Source organism: Wolffia australiana, chromosome 3, assembly GCF_029677425.1.
Source record: "Wolffia australiana isolate 7733 chromosome 3, ASM2967742v1".
NCBI lineage: Eukaryota > Viridiplantae > Streptophyta > Magnoliopsida > Alismatales > Araceae > Wolffia > Wolffia australiana.
The window spans coordinates 24024310-24030536 of record NC_135837.1 but is presented as its reverse complement, the minus strand read 5'-3'; positions in this window follow the sequence as shown (position 1 = coordinate 24030536).

The following is a 6227-nucleotide window of genomic DNA, read 5'->3' as shown; positions in this document are numbered from 1 at the left end:
AAAACCCTAAACCCTAAACCCAAACTCCTAAACCCTAAAAACCCAAACCCTAAACCTCAAACCCTAAACCCTAAACCCTAAACCCTAAACCCTAAACCCTAAACCCTAAAACCTAAACCCTAAAACCCAAACTCCTAAACTCCAAACCCAAACCTAAACCCTAAAACTCTAAACCCTAAACCCTTTAAATCCTAAATTTAAATTAAATAAACCCTAAATTTAAATTTTAAATTTTAAATTTAAATTAAATTTAAATTTTAAATTTAAATTTAAATTTAAATTTAAATTTTAAATTAAATTTAAATTTAAATTTAAATTTTAAATTTTAAATTTAAATTTAAATTTTAAATTTTAAATTTTAAATTTTAAACCCTAAATTTAAATTTTAAACCCTAAAACCCTAAATTTAAACCCTTAAATTTAAATTTAAACCCTAAATTTAAAACCCTAAATTTAAATTTAAACTCCTAAAATTTAAATTTTAAACCCTAAACCCTAAATTTAAACCCTAAATTTAAACCCTAAACCCTAAACTCTAAACTCAAACCCTAAACCCCAAAACCCTAAACCCTAAAACTCTAAACCCTAAACCCTAACCCTAAAACCCTAAACCCTAAACCCTAAACCCTAAAACCCTAAAACCCTAAACCTCAAAACCCTTTAAACTCTAAACCCTAAAACTCCTAAAACCCTAAACCCTAAACTCCTAAAACCCAAACCCTAAACCCTAAACTCCTAAACCCTAAACCCTAAACCTAAACCCTTAAAACCCTAAACTCCTAAACCCTAAACTCTAAACCCTAAACCCTAAACCCAAACCCTAAACCCTAAACTCAAACCCTAAAACTCAAACCCTAAACCCTAAACTGCTAAACCCTAAACCCCTAAACCCTAAACCCCTAAACCCTAAACCCGTATACCCTAAACCCTAAACCCCTAAACCCTAAACCCCTAATCCCTAAACCCCTAAACCCCTAAACCCTAAACCCCTAAACTCTAAACCCTAAACACTAAACCCCCAAACCCTAAACCCTAAACCCCTAATCCCTAAAACCCTAAACCCTAAACCCTAAACTCAACCCAAAACCCTAAAACCCTAAACCCTAAACTTTAAACCCTAAACCCTAAACCCTAAACCCTAAACCCTAAAACCCTAAACTCCTAAACCCAACCTTAAAACCTAAACCCTAAACCCTAAACCCTAAAACCCTAAAACCCTAAACCCTAAAACCCTAAAACCCTAAATTTAAAATTTAAACCCTAAACCTTAAACCCTAAATTTTAAATTTAAATTTAAATTTTAAATTTAAATTTAAATTTAAATTTTAAATTTTAAATTTAAATTTTAAATTTAAATTTAAATTTAAATTTAAATTAAATTAAATTTTAAATTTAAATTTTAAATTTAAATTTAAATTTTAAATTTTAAATTTTAAATTTAAATTTAAATTTAAATTTAAATTTAAATTTAAATTTAAATTTTAAATTTAAATTTAAATTTTAAATTTTAAATTTTAAATTTAAATTTTAAATTTAAATTTAATTTAAATTTTAAATTTTAAATTTAAATTTAAATTTTAAATTTAAATTTAAATTTTAAATTTAAATTTTAAATTTTAAATTTTAAATTTAATTTAAATTTTAAATTTAAATTTAAATTAAATTTTAAATTTAAATTTTAAATTTAAATTTAAATTTTAAATTTAAATTTAAATTTAAATTTTAAATTTAAATTTAAATTTAAATTTAAATTTTAAATTTAAATTTAAATTTAAATTTAATTTAAATTTTTAAATTTTAAATTTAAATTTAAATTTTAAATTTTAAATTTTAAATTTAAATTTTAAATTTTAAATTTAAATTTAAATTTTAAATTTAAATTTTAAATTTAAATTTAAATTTAAATTTTAAATTTTAAATTTAAATTTAAATTTAAATTTTAAATTTAAATTTAAATTTAAATTTAAATTTAAATTTAAATTTTAAATTTAAATTTTAAATTTTAAATTTTAAATTTTAAATTTTAAATTTTAAATTTAAATTTTAAATTTAAATTTAAATTTAAATTTTAAATTTAAATTAAAATTTAAATTTAAATTTTAAATTTAAATTTTAAATTTTAAATTTAAATTTTAAATTTAAATTTTAAATTTTAAATTTTAAATTTAAATTTTAAATTTTAAATTTAAATTTAAAATTTTAAATTTTAAATTTAAATTCAAATAAATTTAAATTTAAATTTAAATTTAAATAAATTTAAATTTTAAATTTTAAATTTAAATTTAAATTTAAACCCTAAACCCTAAATTCAAACTCCTAAATTTTAAACCCTAAATTTAAATTTAAACCCTAAACCCTAAACCCTAAACCTAAACCCTAAAACCCTAAACCCTAAACCCTAAATTAAACCCTAAAACCCTAAATTTTAAACCCTAAACCTTTAAATTTTAAATTTAAATTAAATTTAAATTTAAATTTAAATTTAAATTAAAATTTAAATTTTAAATTTTAAATTTAAATTTAAATTTAAATTTTAAATTTAAATTTAAATTTTAAATTTAAATTTTAAATTTAAATTTAAATTTAAATTTTAAATTTAAATTTAAATTAAATTTAAATTTAAATTTTAAATTTTAAATTTAAATTTAAATTTAAATTTTAAATTTTAAATTTTAAATTTTAAATTTTAAATTTAAATTTTAAATTTAAAATTTAAATTTTAAATTTAATTTAAATTTAAATTTTAAATTTTAAATTAAATTTTAAATTTTAAATTAAATTAAATTTTAAATTTAAATTTTAAATTTAAATTTAAATTTTAAATTTAAATTTAAATTTAAATTTTAAATTTAAATTTTAAATTTAAATTTAAATTTAAATTTAAATTGAATTTAAATTTAAATTTTAAATTTAAATTTTAAATTTTAAATTTAAATTTTAAATTTAAATTTTAAATTTTAAATTTAAATTTAAATTTAAATTTTAAATTTTAAATTTAAATTTTAAATTTAAATTTTAAATTTTAAATTTTAATTTTAAATTTAAATTTAAATTTTAAATTTAAATTTAAATTTAAATTTAAATTTTAAATTTTAAATTTTAAATTTAAATTAAATTTAAATTTAAATTTAAATTTAAATTTTAAATTTAAAATTTAAATTTAAATTTAAATTTTAAATTTAAATTTTAAATTAAATTTTAAATTTAAATTTTAAATTTAAATTTTAAATTTTAAATTTAAATTTAAATTTTAAATTTAAATTTTAAATTTAAATTTAAAAATTTAAATTTAATTTTAAATTTTAAATTTAAATTTAAATTTTAAATTTAAATTTAAATTTAATTAAATTTAAATTAAATTTTAAATTTAAAATTTAAATTTAATTTAAATTTAAATTTAAAATTAATTTAAAAAATTTTAAATTAAATTTTAAATTTTAAATTTAAATTTAAAATTTTAAATTTAAATTTAAATTTTAAATTTAAATTTAAATTTAAATTTAAATTTAAATTTAAATTTAAATTTTAAATTTAAATAAATTTAAATTTTAAATTTTAAATTTAAATTTAAATTTAAATTAAATTTAAATTTTAAATTTTAAATTTTAAATTTTAAATTTTAAATTTTAAATTTTAAATTTAAATTTTAAATTTTAAATTTAAATTTTAAATTTTAAATTTAAATTTTAAATTTAAATTTAAATTTAAATTTAAATTTAAATTTAAATTTAAATTTTAAATTTAAATTTAAATTTAAATTTTAAATTTAAATTTTAAATTTAAATTTAAATTTAAATTTAAATTTTAAATTTTAAATTTTAAATTTAAATTTAAATTTTAAATTTTAAATTTTAAATTTTAAATTTTAAATTTAAATTTTAAATTTAAATTTTAAATTTTAAATTTAAATTTTAAATTTTAAATTTAAATTTTAAATTTAAATTTAAATTTTAAATTTTAAATTTTAAATTTAAATTTAAATTTTAAATTTTAAATTTAAATTTTAAATTTTAAATTTAAATTTAAATTTAAATTTTAAATTTAAATTTTAAATTTTAAATTTTAAATTTTAAATTTTAAATTTAAATTTAAATTTAAATTTAAATTTTAAATTTTAAATTTAAATTTTAAATTTTAAATTTTAAATTTTAAATTTAAATTTAAATTTAAATTTAAATTTAAATTTAAATTTTAAATTTAAATTTTAAATTTAAATTTTAAATTTTAAATTTAAATTTAAATTTAAATTTTAAATTTAAATTTAAATTTAAATTTAAATTTTAAATTTAAATTTTAAATTTAAATTTTAAATTTAAATTTAAATTTAAATTTTAAATTTAAATTTAAATTTTAAATTTTAAATTTTAAATTTAAATTTAAATTTTAATTTAAATTTAAATTTAAATTTAAATTAAATTTAAATTTTAATTTAAATTTTAAATTTTAAATTTAAATTTAAATTTAAATTTAAATTTAAATTTTAAATTTAAATTTTAAATTTAATTAAATTTAAATTTAAATTTTAAATTTTAAATTTAAATTTTAAATTTTAAATTTAAATTAAATTTAAATTTAAATTTAAATTTTAAATTTTAAATTTAAATTTTAAATTTAAATTTTAAATTTAAATTTAATTTAAATTTAAATTTAAATTTTAAATTTAAATTTAAATTTTAAATTTTAAATTTTAAAATTTAAATTTAAATTTTAAATTTAAATTTTAAATTTAAATTTAAATTTTAAATTTAAATTTAAATTTAAATTAAATTTTAAATTTTAAATTTAAATTTAATTTAAATTTAAATTTAAATTTAAATTTAAATTTAAATTTAAATTTAAATTTTAAATTTAAATTTAAATTTAAATTTTAAATTTTAAATTTAAATTTTAAATTTAAATTTAAATTTAAATTTAAATTTAAATTTAAATTTTAAATTTTAAATTTTAAATTTTAAATTTTAAATTTAAATTTAAATTTAATTTTAAATTTTAAATTTTAAATTTTAAATTTTAAAAATTTAAATTTAAAAATTTTAAATTAAATTTAAATTTTAAATTTAAATTTTAAATAAATTTAAACTTTTAAATTTAAACCCTAAATTTAAAACCCTAAATTTAAACCCTAAATTTAAACTTTAAAACCCTAAACCCTAAACCCTAAAAAACCCTAAACCCTAAACCCTAAACCCTAAATAAACTCCTAAACCCTAAACCCTAAATTAAATAAAACCCTAAATTTAAACCCTAAATTTAAACCCTAAATTTTAAATTAAATTTTAAATTTTAAATAAATTTTAAATTTTAAATTTAAATTTAAATTTTAAATTTTAAATTTAAATTTTAAATTTTAAATTTAAATTTAAATTTAAATTTTAAATTTTAAATTTAAATTTTAAATTTAAATTTAAATTTAAATTTTAAATTTAAATTTAAATTTTAAATTTAAATTTAAATTTAAATTTAAATTTTAAATTTAAATTTTAAATTTAAATTTAAATTTAAATTTAAATTTTAAATTTTAAATTTAAATTTTAAATTTTAAATTTAAATTTAATTTAATTTAAATTTAAATTTTAAATTTAAATTTTAAATTTAAATTTAAATTTAAATTTAAATTTTAAATTTAAATTTAAATTTTAAATTTAAATTTAAATTTAAATTTTAAATTTAAATTTAAATTTAAATTTAAATTTTAAATTTAAATTAAATTTAAATTTTAAATTTAAATTTAAATTTAAATTTTAAATTTTAAATTTAAATTTAAATTTAAAACTTAAATTTAAATAAATAAATTTAATTAAATTTAAAATTTAAATTTTAAATTTAAATTTAAATTTAAATTAAATTAAATTAAATTTAAATTTAAATCCTAAATTTTAAATTTTAAATTTAAATTTTAAATTTTAAATTTTAAATTTTAAATTTTAAATTTAAATTAAAATTTAAATTTAAATTTAAATTTTAAATTTTAAATTTAAATTTAAATTTTAAATTTAATTTAAATTTAAATTTAAATTTAAATTTTAAATTTAAATTTAATTTAAATTTTAAATTTTAATTTAAATTTAATTTAAATTTAAATTTTAAATTTTAAATTTTAAATTTAAATTTAAATTTAAATTTAAATTTTAAAATTTAAATTTAAATTTTAAATTTTAAATTTTAAATTTAAATTTAAATTTAAATTTTAAATTTTAAATTTAAATTTTAAATTTAAATTTAAATTT